A 19,976-nucleotide genomic window follows, 5' to 3' on the forward strand; every position below is an offset into this window, starting at 1 on the left:
CTTCGGTATGGAAAAGTAGAGCAAATGTTCCTCAAGGTGATCCGAACATGATTTACCTACATAAAGAATTGCATGACAATGGGCAAGCCATTGTCGAGTTGACCACCACAATGAATCAATTAGCCAAATCTCAACTTCAACAAGTGCAAAATCTTAAGCAAATCAATGCCATGGAGGGAGTTAGTATGATGGTGAACAAAAGAAGGCCCAAAGGTCCACAAGTGCTAATCCGAGTGGAGAATTAGTGCAAGAAGATAGTGGGTTTGATCAAGATAAATCTTACAATGAATAAGAGGAGGAAGTGCAATATGTGAACAACTTTCAAGGGCAAAGAAACAACTCTCAAGGCTCGAATCAACAACAATGGCGACCTCAAGGTAATCAAGGGAATTGGAATTCTAACAACTAAGGTAATTGGAATGGTGGCAACACTCAAGGGAATTGGAATAGTAACAATAATCAAGGAAATTGGAGTGGTGGTAATAACCAAGGCAATTGGAGTGGCGATAATCAAGGATATTGGGGAGGCAACAACCAAGGGGTATGGAACAATAATCAAGGCATTCGGGGGCCGGATTTTCAAAGGCCCCCGATGTATCAACAATTGAGCAACCCGCCTCCTTATCCTTCCCATGGTTCAAATTCTTCCAACAATGAGATGGGACGAATTGAAAATATGTTTAAGCAAATGGTGGAAAAAAATGCCGACTTCGATGCCTAACTTGCCTCTCATAATATATATATCCGAAACTTGGAAGTCCAAATGGGGCAAATCTCTCAAGCCCTAAACAGTCGACCTAAGGGGGCACTACCAAGTGACACGGTGGTGAACCCAAAAGGTGGAAATAATACGGGACATGCCATGGTCGTTACTACAAGGAGTGGAAAAGGTGGGGATGCACCCACCTCGAATCAACGGAAGCTTGTGGATGATGAGCAAGTGGTTCAAGAAAATGAGATCCTGGACAATGTGGTGAAAGAAAATGAGGAAGTGCAGATTGATATTGATGACAATGTGGAGGAAGCTCAAGAGGAAGTGAACCCGTCTAGGGATTACATTTTTGACATACCGTAACCGGTAGTGCAAAAGGCTAAGGCACCAATGCCTAGGCCTCCTCCTCTATATCCTCAAACGCTCGCCAAGCAAAATGGCAAGAATCAATTCAAAAGGTTTATGGACATGATGAAGAGCCTATCTATCAATGTGCCATTGGTTGAAGCCTTGGAGCAAATGCCCAGTTATGCAAAGTTATGAAGGATTTAGTGACAAAGAAGCGATCGATGAATTTTGAAACCATAAAAATGACTCATCAAGTGAGTGCAATTATGCATTTAATGTCTCCCAAAGTGGAGGATCCCTACGCTTTCACGATTCCTTGTACCATTGGGAGTGTCGATTTTGCAAAAGCTCTTTGTGATCTTGGGAAAAGTATCAATTTGATGCCCTATTCGGTTTTCAAGACTTTGGGAATTAGGCAACCAAGACCCGCATCTATGAGATTACAAATGGTCTATCGTACCATGAAGATACAATTGGGAGTGATTGAAGATGTATTGGTTCATATTGATAAATTCATTCTCCCAGCGGATTTTGTCATTCTTGATTGTGAGGTTGATTATGAGGTGCCGATTATTCTTCGTAGACCTTTCCTTGCTACGGGGAAGGCTCTAGTTGATATTGAGGCCGAATAACTTACCTTCCGGGGTGGTGATGAAAAAGTGATTTTCCATGTGTGTAAGTCCATGTGGCAACCCAATAGCAAAGAGGTGTGTTCTTTCGTAGACTTGCTGACCGATGTGATTGTAGATGAAAAAAGTGTTGTGATGAATGTTGATGATACATTGGAGGCCGTCTTGCTCAACTTTGATGTTGACGAAATGGATGGATTCATGGAATGTGTGAAATCGCTGCAAGGAATGGGGTCGTACGCTTATGAGCCCTGCAAATTGTCCTTGGATCTTGAAAATAGGACAACTCCTCAAACAAAGCCCTCGATCGAGGAGCCTCCTATCTTGGAGTTGAATCCATTGCCTCCACATCTTCGGTATGAATTTCTTGGCCCTTATTATACTTTACCAGTTATTCTTTCCTCTTGTTTGACTAACATGCAGGTAGACTCTACATTGGCGGTGCTACAAAAGAGGAAGAAGGCTATTGGATGGACATTGGAGGATATTCGGTGGATAAGCCTGGCATTTTGCATGTACAAGATTAACTTGGAGGAAGGTGCCAAACCATATATTGAACATAAAAGGAGACTCAACGAAGCAATGCAAGAAGTTATCAAAAAGGAGATCATCAAGTGGTTGGATTCTGGGGTTGTCTATCCCATTTCCTATAGTTCGTGGACTTCTCCGGTTCAATGTGTCCCAAAGAATGGGGGCATGACGGTGGTCACCAATGATAAGAATGAGTTGATTCCTATAAGAACGGTGACCAGGTGGAGAGTGTGTATGGACTATCGTAAGCTCAACAAAGTCATAAGGAAAGACCATTTTCCACTTCCCTTCCTAGATCAAATACTTGATAGATTGGTTGGCCGTGCTTTTTATTGTTTTCTTGATGGGTATTCCGGCTACAACCAAATTCTTATTGCTCCGGAGGATCAAGAGAAGACTACTTTTACATGTCCTTATGGTACTTTTGCCTTCAAGCGGATGCCATTTGGGTTGTGGAATGTACCGACGACTTTTCAAAGGTGTATGATGGAGATCTTCACGGATATGGTGGAGGATTACCTTGAAGTCTTAATAGATGACTTCTCAGTGGTAGGGAATTCTTTTGATGATTGTCTCGCAAACTTTAATAAAGTGTTGGCAAGATGTGAAGAAACAAACTTGGTGATCAATTGGGAGAAATGTCATTTTATGGTCGAGGAAGGCTTTGTCCTTGGCCACAAGATCTCAAAGAATGGCATTGAAGTCGACAAGGCAAATATTGAGGTGATTTCTAAACTTCCACCTCCAACTTCAGTGAAAGGCGTACAGAGTTTCTTAGGTCACGCGGGATTTTACCGGCATTTCATCAAAGATTTCTCTAGAGTGGTGAACCCGTTGTGCAAGCTTTTGGAGAAAGATGCTAAGTTCCACTTCAATGATTATTGCATGAAAGCCTTTGAATTGCTAAAGTTCAAGTTAACTACTACTCCCATTATTACCGCTCCAACTTGGAGTATTCCTTTTGAGCTCATGTGCGACGCAAGTGATGTGGTGGTAGGGGCTGTTTTGGGACAACACATCAACAAGTTTTTTCATCTAGTCTACTATTCTAGTAAAACCATGAATAGTTCCCAAGTCAACTACACCATCACGAAGAAAGAGCTCTTTTCCATTGTCTTTGCTGTGGAGAAGTTCCGCTCGTAGTTGATGGGTGCAAAAGTCATTGTCCATACGGATCATGCGGCACTTCGCTATCTTATGAGCAAGAAATATTCCAAATCCCGGTTGATGATATGGGTGCTTTTATTGCAAGAGTTTGATATTAACATCCAAGATCTCAAAGGAAGTAAAAACAAGTGGCGGACCACTTATCTCGTTTGGAGGAGGAGGGGAGGCCGCATGATGGCCTTGAAATCAATGACTCCTTCCCCGATGATCAACCCTTGGCTATTTCAATAAAAGAGGTGCCATGGTTCGCGGATCTATCAAACATCCTTGTAAGTGGTATCATCCCGAATGAGTTCTCCCCAAACCAAAGGAAGAAGCTAAAACGGGATTGTAAAGACTATTATTGGGATGAACCGTACCTTTTTCGAATTTGTACAGATAGAAAGATTAGAAGATGAGTACCGGAGGAGGAACAAGTTGAAATTCTTAGGGCCTGTCATTCTTCGCCATATGGTGGCCACCATGGTAGAGCAAGAACGACGGTCAAAGTGCTAAATTGCGGTTTCTATTGGCTCACACTTTACAAGGATGCAAGTGGTCTAGTCAAGCGTTGTGATGAATGTCAAAGGACCGGTGGAATCTCAAATAAAAATGAAATGCCCTTCACCACCATTTTGGAGATTGATATTTTCAATGTGTGGGGTATTGACTTCATGGGTCCTTTTGTGAGTTCTTGTGAAAACACCTACATCTTGGTCGCGGTTGATTATGTGTCCAAATAGGTTGAGGCCGTTGCTCTACCAAACAATGAAGTGAAAAGTGTGGTGGCATTTTTGAAGAAACATATTTTCACAAGATTTGGTACTCCAAGGGCTATCATAAGTGATGGGGGATCGCATTTTTGCAACAAAGCTTTCGACACCTTACTCACCAAGTATGGTATCACTCATAAAGTCACAATTCCCTATCATCCACAAGTAAGCGGTCAAGTGAAATTCTTCAATCGGGAGATAAAGAGTATTTTGTCCAAAACAGTGAATGCTAACCGAACGGATTTGTCCAAGAAACTTGATGATGTTGTATGGGCTTATAGTACGGCTTACAAAACACCTATCGAAATGTCTCCATACCGTTTTGTGTTTGGAAAAGCTTGTCATCTTCCGGTGGAACTTGAGCACAAAGCCATATGGGCTTTAAAGAAGTTGAATCTTGAGTAGGATGTCACCGCCAACTTAAGGGTGGCACATTTGAACGAGTTGGATGAGTTCTGGTATCATGCATACACAAGTTCGTCCTTATACAAAGAGAAGATAAAATATCTTCATGACAAGTTCATTTGGAACAAAGAGTTTAAAGAGGGTGATCTTATGTTGTTGTTCAATTCGCGGTTATGGATGTTTCTCGGAAAGTAAAAGTCTAAATGGTGTGGCCCGTTTGAGGTTGTGGGTATGACACCCTTTGGTGCTTTGGACTTGAAGAATAAAAATGATGAGGTATTTAGAGTCAATGGTCATCGGGTGAAGCATTATCTGGGAAAAGTTAGTGATGGCCACGTCGTGGCGGTAATTAATTTCAAATGATGGTAATCTGCGTCGTGCCGCAACGTTAAATCAGGCACTTCTTGGGAGGCAACCTATGTTTATTTTTCTTTAGATAGGTCTTATTTTGTGCTTACTGGTTTTGAAGTGTGTTGCAGGAACTGTGCTCAGACAAATTATCTAAGTATGGAAAAAGTGCGGACCACACATGTACTGTGCGGACCGCACAATTTTGAATGCTATAGCAGAAGTCAATTGGAGCCGCACAATTCTTGTGCGGACCGCACAACTTGAGATGGGAAAATGCAAACTCTCTAAAGTTTGTTTATCAGAGAAATGGCCATAGTGCGGCCGCACAAGGAAATCTGCGGACCACATCAACATCTGCGGTCGCACAGCTAATTATGTGGACCGTAAATTAACTAAGGGAACTCGAACAATAGGTAACAAAGTGCGGACCGCAGAAGGAATTCTGCGGCCGCACTCGTCTCTTGAACCATTAGCCAAAACCGGTTAGTATAAATAGTAGCCCTAATGCTGCTGTTGAAACTTTCCAATCTCTAAGAAATTAAAATAAAGGCTACAATCTTGCACACAACTGATTCAAACATCTGCCACTAAATTGAGCATCTGTGATCACTTCTTAGAACTGTTGGGGAATATTGGTGTTGGACCCGACCTTTCTGTTTGCTCGTTACTACTTTCAACCTAAGGTTAGGTTTGTTACTTATTGAGTATATGGGGTCGGTTGTACTCATACTACACTTCTGCACCTTGCATGCAGATGTTGGTTGCTGATATTGCTGTGTTCGATGGGAGATGGATTAAAGATGTACATGCGTTCCGGTTATAGCTGCCCCTTGTTTGTGGTAGCTTTAGGTCTATAAAACTCTGTTTATGTACTTTTCAAACAAGACTATATATTTAATTCATTTCAGCTTTGTAAACTCTATTCTTAGAAGCTCATGATTTGTACTACCAGTTCTTGAAAAATATATTAGATTCAAATATTTCTTCACTTAATTGCTTTATTAATTGTTATTGGAATTGGTTAGTGGTTAATTGGTTTACCTAGTGGGTTGGGTTAGGTGCCATCATGACTAGTCGGATTTTGGGTCGTGACAAGGTGGTATCAGAGCTCTAGGTTCATAGGTTCTACAAGTCATGAGCAAATGTCTAGTAGAGTCTTGCGGATCGATATGATAACGTCCATACCTATCTTCGAGAGGCTACATGACATTTAGAATATACTTCCCATCTTTCTTTCCTTATCGTGCGACATTGATTCAGCTTGAAGCGTAACTCTTTGAATTCCTTCCACACATCCGTATACGCATGCGATCGCTCGGTATCAGCTGTGCATCGCCGTCTTGTGATTCTATGAACGGGGTGCGAGATATGATTTCTGTGTGCTAATGATGGGCCAGTCTGGAGGACTGGAAGCCAAGTTTTGACTGTAGCTTAATCACGAAGATTTTGATTGTATGAGCACGTTCTTTTAGGACTTATACGTCCGGTAGCATTCCTATGGGTGGAATTTGTGGCTCGATGAGCGGTAGAATGACTATGTGGTGAGTATGATGTGACTGTAAAATGTGTTCAGATTGTTCAAATGTGACGAGAAGATTTACTTGATATGTAGCAAGGACTATGGGGTGTCTGATTTCTATCTTGATTTGGCGTATGATCTCGAGTTATGGGTGTGTTGAGGGATCTCTCATGTTGTTTAGTTGTGGAGTGAAGTAGATTCTCATGTCTTGTCGATGAGTTCAGAATCAAGAAGATTAAGTGATTGCGTATTAGTCGTGACTGTAGAAGGGTATAGAGAGATGTCAGTTTGAGGCAGAGCATACGGGTTATCTCTTGCGAGGTGTCCTAAGGTTATGTGGTCCTTATGATGTTTTGTAGAGAGTTCTCTTTTACCAGTGAATGATATATGTTGCAATTTGAGTTTGGATCGCTTGTGGAAGTTGGCTTGACTATTACAAGGGTGAATGCGAGATTTGCAGATGATTTTAAGGTATTATATGGTTTGTGTTACACGGGCTTGCGAAGGATTTAGTTGAATTTCAGCGCGGAATTCTAGCAGCAATAGAGTATGGATATCGTGATGTTATCGACTGTTTTGTTCTATGGCTTCGAGCCAAGTGGGGAAATATGCTATCGACGAGTGGATTGCACGGTTATGTGTTATATTGGTTTCAGTTTGAGGTATACTGGTGAATCAGTTATGACTTGTAGAAGTTGAGATTGAGGATGACTCGAGTAAGGGAATTTCTGGATACGGGTTGTATTACACTCTATGGGTATATGGGAATCATAAAATAATTGAGTGGTTATTCACAAAGGATGTAGTGTTCATGGAGTAGGAATTTGCTCGGTTACTTAGGAGTGTGGGTTACTCTTTATTCCCTTGGGTGTTGGTGTGCTAATGGGGCACAGGTCGTTCGGTCCATTTGGTCGGTTCAATTGAGTTGAGTTGAGTGGATAACTCTCGAGAATGGTTCTAATGGATTCAAGATTTATATGTAGCGATTTGGAACTTTCAAAATTTATATATGGCTAGAAACTGGGAGTTGCATTGGATGATGTCGAAACTTATGGCATTTTATATCATGGTGGATTGTGCATTTCAGTATCAAGAAGGTGAAGGAAACCGTTTTAGGTTCACATAAGGTCTCTTTAGAGTGGGTGTCTCGGTTGTGGTGCCTTGGGGTGCATAAGAGGGGAGTCAGCGGCTTATGGGCCTTAGGGCGTTATGGTTTTATACTAGGGTCTCTTGTGTGGTGAATTTTGGTTAGGGATCGTGATGTTCTATCAAGGAGAAATACCAATTTGAAGGCAATTTGGAAAGGACTTGGAGAAATAAGATAGCGTGGTAGTAGGTTGGGTTAGCACAGTAATGGGTATGATCGGTTCTCTGGGTACTTATGATGTGGCTAGCCTCCACAGGTGTTTCGTGGCAATGCTCTTGGGTTTTGGCGACCTGCGTGGCTGGGTTGAGTTAGAAAGATTCGGTTCTGATAGCTTGGTTGTGTGCAAATGGGTTTCGAAGAGTTCTCAATGGTTTTTACCACGTTTTGAGAAGTATATTTCCTACCGGTGTGAGGAATATGTGGTGTATTGGGATTTTCTCCGGGATAAGATCAAATGGAAGGTCCTTGGCTAATTGAGTATGTAGTTGCTTGTGACTCAGAGCGGACTATGAAGTTATCGTATTTTTCATATGATGGCATGGTATATGCGGTGTGTTGTGTGGGATTGAGATTTACGTGAGCGGGATCACAGTTCTGTTTGGAAGCATGGACGGTTTCAGATGACTAGGTAAATAATATTACTATTTGGTATGGCTTGATGAGAGCATACATTTCAGAAGGGGCAATGTGCTTTGATTTATGGATACTTCACTGGTATTGCGGCACTCTTCTGGTTTATCGACTGCTGATATTCAAATTTTGCTATGTGGCACGGAAGAATTTTAAAAGTATTCCTCGTGGGATGATCGTGTATGAGAGATGAGTTAGACATTCTGGCGATAGAGTTGGGATCAGATATGGGATTCGTGTGTTCTATGGATTTAGAGACTGGGAGTTCTCAAGAGCAGGTTGTTTTCATGGTTGTGGAGCCGAAGCTAGCTAGATGATAGTAAGCGTTATGATTCGGTTATTGTGGGCTTTTGGAGGGCTATTTATCCATGTGTGGGTGCCCGGAGTTGAGTTGGGGGAGGGGGGTCCATTGGTAGGCCCAATTAGGATGTTTATTCTACACCGAGCCGGATTGGTTGGCTCCATACTGTTATTGTTGAGGGATGTGTCATTCGGTTGTAGATGAGCTTATTCGTGTTCTCTTATGTTCGGTGAGTTACTCTTCTATGCTACGAGGGGTCGTGATTTGTTGGTTGTATGCACCTATGGTGCAGTTCTATTGGGGCCTTACAACAGAATTCACGTGAGATGGGTATTTGGGTGATGCATGAATGGTTGCGCATTGGTTATGTTCGTTCGGGTTTGTGTGGCATTGTGTCATTTGCTTCTCCATGGTTATGGTAATGCACTGTGAGTACTTGATGTCGGATTGCGCGTAATTATTGATTTTGAGCATGGTGGATAAGGTATTTCATATGGATCAGTGTTTGGATGGGGTCGCACATTGCGGCAGAGTTATGTTGAGATATGATCCTTTGTGTTAGATTCGTTTGTTATGGTAATACGGTGTGTGATGGGTTCTTTGCATTGTGTTGGGGTGGTACCCGTCGAGCTTGTGGGATGGTTCTCTTATTTGAGTCATTTTCGTGATTGAGTACATTTAGAATAATGCTTATTGGTGCACGGATCTAGGATGGGTGCTATCAGATTTGATTGTGGTATATTTGGAAGGAAAATATCGAAAGTCGGCTTAGAAATTTGCTATGGTTCTTGTCGAAGGAGAGAGAGCTCCATGGCTGGTGGATCTGATGAATGGTTACGAGTTTCTGCGTGTTTCTTTCATCATCGGTAGTGTACGAAGGTTTTAGAATGGAGTCCTATTTGATATGAGGTTTATTACCGAGATTGGGTTGTTTTGAGCAGCTACTGTGATTAGAAATCATTGCTTCGAGCATTTGAGCTATGTGGTATTTGAGTTTTGAGTATTTGAGTTATGGTTATGGCTTTTGGTACAGCTTGTTCAGACTTATACAGTGTGTAAGTTGCGGGATCCAGATCTTATAAGAAATTCTGGATGTTGGAAATTGGATTCGAAGGCTTGTGGGCTAGGTTGCATTAAGAAATTTCAGTTATGTTATGTTATCGGACCTGTATGGGATAGGGTGATGTGGGATCACCCCCGGGTATGTGCATGGTAAGGTTATATGGAGGTTTGATGGCTTTGAGAACAACTCTGGACATGTTCGAGGACGAACGTATGTTTAAGCGGGGGAGGATGTAACGACCCGACCGGTCGTTTTGAGTATTTGCAATTTGCTCGGTAGTTTACGGGCATGAATAGCTCTGTATGATACAGTATGACTTATGTGAATCGTCGGTTTTGATTTTCAGGTTATTCGGAATCGAATTGGAAGAATGGATTTCATTGTCGAAGCTTTAAATTGGGAGAGCTGACCAAGTTTGACTTTTTGTGAATTTGAACCCGGAACGGAGTTTTGATGGTTCTGTTAGCTCTGTTGGGTGATTTTGGACTTAGGAGTGCGTCCGGATTGTGATTCGGAGGTCCGTAGTGAAATTTGGCTTGAAATGGCGAAAGTTGAAATTTTGGAAAGTTTGACCGGGAGTGGACTTTTTGATATCGGGGTCGGAATACAATTCTAGAAATTGGAATAGGTCTTTAATGTGAAATGTGACGTGTGTGTAAAATTTGAGGTCAATCGGATGTAATTCGATAGGTTTCGGCATCGGTTGTGGAAGTTGAAGTTTCAAAGTTCATATATTTCGATTTGAGGTGCACTTCGTTGTTTCGATGTGGTTATGCGTGATTTGAGGCCTCGAGTAGGTCCGTGTTATGTTATTGGACTTGTTAGTATATTCGGACGGGGCCCCGATTGGCCCGGATGAGTTTTGGATGAGGTTCAGATCATTTTCACTTCATGTGCAAAGCTGGAGGCTGTTGGTTCTGGTATGATTGCACCTGCGGTTGGTTTATGCAGGTGCGATGGCCGCAATAGCAACAAAGGCATCGCAGATGTGAGAATAGTGTTGGGTGAGAAAGACCGCAGAAGCGGAGATTTGGGCGCATATGCGATGCCTCAGGTGCGGTAGATCGAGCACAGGTGCGGAGTTGGAGGGTGTCAGCAGAGGTCACAGGTGCGATAGGATTTATGCACCTGCGATGGCGCAGATACGGGCAGGAAGTCACAGAAGTAGAAATGGTGAGGAAGCCAAGCAGCGCAGGTGCGAGGTGTTTCCGCAAAAGCGGTGGTCGCAGGTGCGACGAATTTTCCGCAAATGCGGATGTGCTGGGCAGAATGTTATATACAAAAGTTCGCGCTTTTGGCTTCATTTTTGCATTTTCAAGCTCGGATTGAGGCGAGTTTTGGAGCAATTTTCACCATATGAATTGAAGTAAGTGTTCTCTACTCGGTTTTGATTATATTCCATGAATCTATCTTCGATTCTAGCTTTTGGTTGATGAATTTAAAAGAGGAAATTGGGGGGTTTGGCCTAAAGTTTCATAATATGAATTTTTGAGTTTTCAACATCGAATTGAAGTCGGATTTGAGTGAAACTAGTATGGTTGGACTCGTAATTGAATGGGTTGTTGAATTTTGTAAATTTTGTCGGGTTCCGAGGTACGGGCCCGGGTTGGGCTTTTGGCTGATTTCGGGTTTTTGATTCAAGATTTGATCTTTTTCGATCGGGATTGGTTCCTTTAGCATTGTTTGATGTACTTGAGTTATTTTTGGTTAGTTTCGAGCCGTTTGGAGGTCGGAACGCACAAGATGGCATCTTTGGAGCACCTCTTGACTTGTTCGGCATTGGTATTGGCTTGTTCGAGGTAAGTAACTCTTCTAGTCTTAGTGCTGAGGGTATGAAACCCCGAAATACGTGTTATATGATTGGTATTGAGGTGATGCACATGCTAGGTAACAGGCGTGTGGGCGTGCACCATGTGAATTGGGACTTTGTTGTTTCCATGGCACTGTATAGTGGTCCTACTTTGTTGATATCCGTATTTTCATCATGTGACAAAGTAGTTAAGCTGTCAATCATGCTAGATATCATGTTTAGGCATTTTGCCGATATTGTTTGGACCCATAGTGGTCGTTTCTTACTGTCATCTCACTGATTTCATTGATATTTCGTACTCAGTCATATTCATACATTCATATCATATCTCAGTCTCAGTTATTTATCGATACATTATATCATTGTTATCGGGCTAGTTTCATTACATTGTGAGCCCGTGAGTGAGACTGGAGAGATTGATGACTGAGTGAGGGCGGGGGTCTGTTTGTGAGGATGTTGTCACTATAGCATGTGAGTTGTCCATGCCATTCCAGATGTTGATATTATAGCACGTGAGTTGTCCGTGCGATTCCAGATATTGATATTATGGCACGTGAGTTATCCGTGCAGCACGTGAGTTGTCCGTGCAGATTATAGCGCTTGGGCTGAAAGGAGCCCTTCCAGAGTCTGCACACCCCCAGTGAGCGCAGTCGACTATAAATAGGGATCGGGTTGCACGCTGCAGCGGGTATGGTACAACGCTGAGTGTTTGAGTGTGCTGAGCATAATGAGAGAGAATGCGAGACAGTGAAATTGAGTACTCTGAGAGTGTGAGTACATGAGCTCATTATCGAGATGCATTGCCTTTGACATGCGTACTTGAGATAAATGCATAGAGGTGCATTTCCTTTTGCTACCCAGTTTTGGGGACATTTATGATTTTACCTATATCTTGACATGTAGGCATAGAGATGTACTTTACTCATGCTATATGAAAATGAAACATTTTACTATTTGTTGAAAGGAGTTTTGGAAAAAATCACAGTTTTCAAACTTACTCGTATATTGGCTTTTCGGTAAAAGATTTGGATTTTCACTGAGATACTTGAAAAGAAATGCCTATTTTTCTGGAAGTGTGAACGAACTGAGCCTTTTATTTCTAAGATTCTTCTTTTGTTATTGTACTATGTTGTTATGAACTATTGGGGAATATTGGTGTTGGACCCGACCTTTCTGTTAGCTCGTCACTACTTTCAATCTAAGGTTAGGTTTGTTATTTATTGAGTACATGGGGTCGGTTGTACTCATATTACACTTCTGCACCTTGCGTGCAGATGTTGATTGTTGATGTTGATGTGTTCGATGGGAGCTGGATTAAAAATGTACTTGTATTCCGGTTGTAGATGCCCCTTGTTCGTGGTAGCTTTAGGTCTATGAAACTCTGTTTATGTACTTTTCAAACAAGACTATGTATTTAATTCATTTCAGCTTTGTAAACTCTATTCTTAGAATCTCATTATTTGTACTACCAGTTCTTGGAGAATGTATTAGATTCAGATATTTCTTTACTTAATTATTTTATTAATTGTTATTGGAATTGGTTAGTGGTTAATTGGCTTACCTAGCGGGTTGGGTTAGGTGCCATCACGACTAGTCGAATTTTGGGTCGTGACAGTCCTAGGGGTATGAAACCCCGGAATATGTATTATGTGATTAGTTTTGAGGTGGCGCACATGCTAGGTGACGGGCGTATGGGTGTGCGCCGTAGGAATTATGACTTGGTCAATTCCATGAAACTGTGTAGTTGAAAAATCTATTGATATCCGTACATTTTTCCCCGTATTAGAAAAATTGATCTATAAATCATGTTTAAATCATATGTTTACACTGTTAGGACCCACAGAGGTCGTGTACTTGTGAAATTATTTGCTAAATTATTGTTTTGCACTTAGTCACAGTTCTATTTGCACATTTTTACCTCAGTTTCTCTTATTCATTATTGATGCATCATATCATTATTGTTGGGTTGCTTATCATGATTTCTGAGAGCCCGAGAGACTGCAGAGGTTGATGACTGAGTGAGGTCGAGGGCCTAATTGTGAGGATATTTATGGATCGGGCTGCACGCCGCAGCATGTTCATTGATTTATGCCATGATTGGCTTGATATAGTGCTTGGGCTGAAGGAGCCCCTCCGGAGTCTGTACACACCCCAAGTGAGCGCAGGTACCTACTGAGTGCGAGTGCCGAGTGATGAGTGACTATGAGGAATGAGCGACTGTGAGGAAAGAGTGACTGTGAGGTTGGAGCGAATGGGAGGACTGAGTGACATTTACTCTGAGAGGATGCATTAATTTCATTATTTGCTGCATTTCAACTGTCATATATCACTATTTTTGGAAGTTTCGGAAAAATATTATTTTCTGTTTCGGTCAAACTTGATATGAAATTTCAATGAAATCTTAAATGTTAAACTTGAGAGCAGGCCTACTCTTTTATATTAGAAAGTATTGTATTTGGACGTAGCTAAGAAGCTCGTCACTACTTTCAGTTCTTTATTTATTATTGTTACTTACTGAGTTGGTTGTACTCATACTACACCCTGTACTTCGTGTGCAGATCCAGATGATCCCGGATACAGTGGGTGTTGATTCTTTCACACAGTCGATTTTTCGGAGATTCAGAGGTAGCTGCCATGTTTCGCAGACCTTGTCTCTCCTTCCCTATCCTTTTGTTTATTGTATTTGATCTCAGATTATTATAGACCACGTTTTCCAGACTTGTAATGTATAGATGCTCATGTACTCAGTGACACCGGATTTTGGGAGTGTGTGTATCGGTATTTGCGAAACTTGTGGATTGTGTGTAAATATTATATTATTGAGGTTATCGGCTTGCCTAGTATCGAGATAGGCGCCGTCACGATAGGTTAGGATTTTGGGTCATGAGAACTTACCAATTGCATCCCTATACAATTTTCTTAAATAACTCTATGTCAATCTGTCCCCTGGTAGTCAGGTCGATTCTATTGGCATAGTTGAGTTCAACCATCATGATAGCAAAGAACTTATTAAATTTTTATACTCCCCGGGTAGTCCAGGCGTCTACTGTAAAATTAAATAATTCTTTCAATCCATGCATCTAATGCAATAAATAATTTTAACATATTCTCAAACTATAAGTTTTCTGGTTGTCAGGCCGCTCCTTATAAACAAAAAATAAATAAAATTATTTATTTTGATGGATAGCTTTATAATAAAATATCTTATATTTTATTAGTAAGAACTCAAATTTTAACAAGAGGGAATTGTTACTAAAACAAATTTTAATAACAAGATGATCAAATCTTTTATAGAACATGAATTTTGTTCAAGTTGTCTACACGCTTAGTCCTAAATTAATTAACATCACATGTAATAAATAATTCAAAATCGTATAACGAACAAGCACGTGACATAAAAACGGAATTCAACATACTTCTAACATGTTTATCTTATATATCACATAAAAAATTCATGCCATAATATATTATTAATTAATATCTCATAGACTAATAACAATTAAAATAATTGTATAATCTAATAACCTATTATAGATTACCGCCGTATCTTATACGATATTTCAAATTCAAGTTACGAACTATCTCGGTAGTTTAACTTATATGAATACATATTTTATTCACAATAAAATAATATCAATCCATATGTATTCAAATAATTTGACTATTGCACAAGACACATGTATTATGGTTTGAACTTTTCAAATATAATCTTAAAATATTTCGTAAATAAATTTTAGACATGAGAAACCATGGCTCTGATACCACTGTAGGAATGATGGAGGTATTCATAACATGCAACGGAAGACAATAATAATTTTAGACAGGTCTTTTGTGTTTAAAATTTATTTACATGTCAAAGGAAAGGTTAGAGGCGGTGAACTTTTGTACAATTTTAAACCAAAAGTAAGTTGCTATTGTTAAAAAATTAAATCCCATTCTAAATGGGATTGTGGCTACCCACATGTTGGACTTTCCAATACAATTCAAATTTGGATTCTTGTCTAAACCGAAAGTAATTTTGCTATTGTTGAAAAATTGAATCCCGTTCTAAATGGGATTGTGGTTGCCCACATGTTGGACTTCACGTGAATCCAAATTCACTTGACAAAGTTTCCACCAAGCTTCTTTCTTAATTAATATTTTATATAACATCTCTAATATAAAATAAGTATTAATTATATATATCACATATATATCCTAACCAAGAGATACGATTTAATTTTCTATTCCAAATAGAAAACTTCAATTTGTTCACAATATTAATTATATCATTTGTGCTAGCAATAAATATAATAATATTTTATTTGGACTAATAACTAAATTTATTTGACTAATTAAATTCTTTAATTTAATTATCAAATAATAAAATAATTAATTCTTTAGCAAAGATTAGAACACTCGTTAGTGTGCGACCCCATAGGTTCAATACTAAGCCGGTAGTAAATTAATCACATCAATATACTAATCAAGGGTGACGTCTAACAACACTCCTCAACGACCGAATAGAATGAAGTATACAATTTACTCTCAAGAACCAGTAGAAGAATAATATAGAAATTCCTTCTGTCCTTATAGCTCTGGGTCACCCTAGGATATGGTTCAACTGTTAAATCCTAATAGGCGACCAACTATGTATTTATCTTAAATATTATCGACCATTGAATGACCTAAGAGACTCTATTCTTCTTTTATTCAATTGCCCTGGCCAAGGTCTTAGTTTGGTCGTTTATAATTCATGACAACATGGAGCTTAAACTCATTACCAAGAATTGACAGATTCTATCTTGATCAATCACTAATTCTACAAGTATTTAATCGTACTCAATATCCTTTCAACTATCGTCCTAGGGCCATAGGTGTCTAGTATCAAAGTACAATAAATAACTTGTCAATTACTATAATGATATCAGGTCAAAGGAAACTCTTACATCACATTCTTCAAGAGAATATCCTATTGACAGTTTTATGGTAATTCTAACCATTAGAAATTATCCAATGAGTCGGTTCAATGATCATATCTCTATATGCATCATCTATCCATGTGATTTAGTTAATGAGATCAATTAATCTTTATCAAATAAAGACGATCATATAAATATTGATCTAACCGGATTACTAATGTCCAAATTTATAATCCTACGATCAGGAATAAATTTAGATTAAATTATAAGAAACTTTACTCTCACTATCATGATCTCCATCACGATGACAAGTCTCAAAATTTAATCAAGGACCTTATTAAATTAATCAAGCAATTAATAATAACTATGATAAACGAATATCAAATGCCATATATTTTTATATCAAATAACATTCACTAAAATATGTTCAAATCATCAAATATGAGATTGGATCTAGGGCATATCTAATATATCCCTAACACTATATGCTTGTGATAGACTGATATTCATCATTTTTTTGGAGATTTTATTCTTTACAACAAGCTGGTTGGCCCATAAAGATAGAATAAATGTGAATATATCATAATTTTTATTAGTAACATCTAATTAATTAGTCTGTCTTTGCATGTTTGATATATCATTCCCTCTTAGAGAAGTATGATATATGCCTCTAAGTGCTCAGTGCTTGTTACACCCCATATTTTCGTACGTAAGAGTACGTCGTAAGTCAATTGATGTAAGCTTGAAAATGAAATTATCTTTGAAAGTACATAAAGTAAGTTAATCATGTTACCTTGGAGGTTACAAATATTTAAGATCATGAACTGCAAATACCAAAAGGGTTGGAAGGTTTAGAAGCTAAACGAAACGAAGAAAATAAGTTTCGTCGAAAGTCATCAAGTTGGGAATGTTATAACCCATACTTTTGGGGTGATACGAGGGTGTTTAATATGATAAGGAGGTGATGTTATGAGGTATTTTGGTTGTATTATAGTTGTGTGTTAAGTTTTGAAGTCAAACGAGTTATTAAACAAAAAGTTATCGCAAGTTACGTTTATAATTTTACTTAAATTTTAGGTCTAATGTTACTGAACCTTTCTCTCAATATACTTGGAATTACGGGGTAATCCACCCACCAAATTGAAGATCTATGAGTCTCGTTTCTAATTCATTAAACCGTTCATTAATACGACATCAGAGTGGAGATATATTCGCGTTTTCGTGAGATTGCGCAAGCAGCTTCCTTTGGGACCCACAAGGTCAGTTGAGGATTATCTTGTAGCCTTCGTCTCTAAGTCTCATTTCGACCAACATCAGACCTAATAACTCTGTATAGACAACCTAAAGACACCCTTAGGGTTTTGAAGCAATTCCATCATCCGCAACTCAAAATCAAGAGGCGAACACATCAATGTGATCCTTACGACATAGGTAAGACTTTGTCATCCCCCTTTCTCCTTATAACTTGAGTTTTGGAAAGAATTTCGTGGATAAGGAAGCTTGTAACCTCTGTATTTTATCCAGACAAGCATAAGTAAACAAGTTTGGAAGTAAGAACACAAGAGGTATGTAGGGTTTTTGTTTTGTTTTCGGCATGATTTGGTTTAGCTATGTTCTAGCCTTTCTTCTTGGTCTTTTAGGGGTTGTTCAAGGGAAATATCGTATTTATTATATCCTTGTATATTATTCAATTCCATATGTGAATTATGGAAGGAAATATCTTAGATTAGAACTTCAAAACACAACAAAAACAAAAGGGAAAATCGCCAATTTGGCTTATGTCATCCGGACATCCGTTTGTTCCGTTCCTTTGATGTTTTTATGTATACCCAACCCCCATATGATACTAATAGCTCAATTTAAGATTTTATAAGCTTAATTGTCATGTGTTGATGCTTATATTATTCTTAAATCATATTTCAATTTTCATGTCACAAGTTAGCCAATATGGGTCGGCATTACATTCAAAATTCTGTTTTGTCGATCGTTTAACACTATTGTGGATAACTGGATCTCCTTTAGTTTGATGTTATCATTTTGGTCGGGTATCCATTCCCGTGTATATTGTAGTGCTTTCTATTATTTTTGGGGATCATCCAGTTTCAGGGAAAACTCTACCGAAAATTTTGAAAATTCGAAGAGTTGGACAAATCTTGAGTTCCTTGGTTCTAAATTGATTATAGAGGGATCCTAATGAGTTAATTAACCTTAGTATCTCATGTACATACTCAAATTCTCCCTAAAATGGGGATAGGCTCCTCCATCCAACTTATGGACGACGGGCATCATATTACGTTTGTGATTCCATTTATGGTTTCCTTCATAATTTCTTGAGTCCATATGATGTTGCCACATGTGTAATGCCTCATACATGCTTACATTGATTGTGCTGGAGATATAGCCTATAACACTAGCGAGGCCTACTGATTATATGATGGGGGAGATAGCCCATAACACCAACGAGGCCTATTGATTATAGGCTGGGGGAGATAGCCCACAACACCAGTCGGCCTATTGATTATATATTTACATGCTAGGGGGATATAGCCCATAACACCAGTCAAGCATGTTATATACGCGTATATAGCTACAGTTTGCATTGCATGACTATACTTTAGGCTAGCTCAATTTTACAGTTACCTGATTAAGGGGATATAGCTCATAACACCAGTCGGGTACCAGTTCAGATAATTGTTCAGTTTCAGTACAACTTCAGCTTAAACTTCGATTTAATTCCATATCAGTTGCTAGTCCAGACTCTTATTTAGCTTTCAACTTATATTGAGATTTACATCTTATAGTCATACTTTAGTATGCTTTACATAGCTTTCCACCTTGCATACTTTATACATATCGTACTCACGTCCCTTCCGGGGTGCTGCGTTTCATGCCACGCAAGTACAGATAGATCAGCGTTTGAACCACATCAGTAGGCCATCCACCAGCTGTTGGAGTCACTCCACTTACTCTCGGAGTTACTTATCTTTTGGTATGTGTACAGTCAGCTAGTTTGGGTATGACAAGCCCATTTTCCATCCAATACTTTTTCAGTTCAGCGCTCCTAGAGGCCTGTAGATATGCATAAGTGCAGTTAGTAGGTTTTTATATGTCAGCATGTGTTAGCCTTGTCAGCTTTCCAAATTGTACAGTTCTTATTAGTCATGCTTATGCTCGTTCAATTTATCCGTTTATATTCATGATTAGTAGATTATCAGTAAATTTAGTGATGATTGACACTTAGTATCGGTTATCCGTCGCGAACCTATGCTAGATCGTGACAGTGCTTTAGCTACTATTTTCTGGAGTACCTGTAGTCTTTGAGTAACTAGATTAGTACACATGTTGGCACTTGGCAAAGGTTCATCCCATTGTTTAATATGTAAAAATTGTTATGCGTCATAGTTAATACTCCCTCCGTTTCAATTTATGTGAACCCATTTGATTGGGCACGAAATTTAAGAAAATATAGAAGACTTTTGAATTTGTGGTGTAAAATGAGGCATATATATTTTATGTGACTATAAATTATTGCATAAAGGTAAATTATTTCCAAATAAGGAAAGTGGTCATTTTTTTTGTACGGACTAAAAAGGAAATATGTTCAAATAAATTGAAACGGAGAGAGTATGTTTCTTTAATTTATTTTTTTACTATTCTTAATATATTTACTTTATAAATAGTCTCCTACTTATATCCAATAAATTATGGCG

This window comes from Nicotiana tabacum, chromosome 2 (assembly GCF_000715075.1).
Source record: "Nicotiana tabacum cultivar K326 chromosome 2, ASM71507v2, whole genome shotgun sequence".
Taxonomy (NCBI): Eukaryota; Viridiplantae; Streptophyta; class Magnoliopsida; order Solanales; family Solanaceae; genus Nicotiana; species Nicotiana tabacum.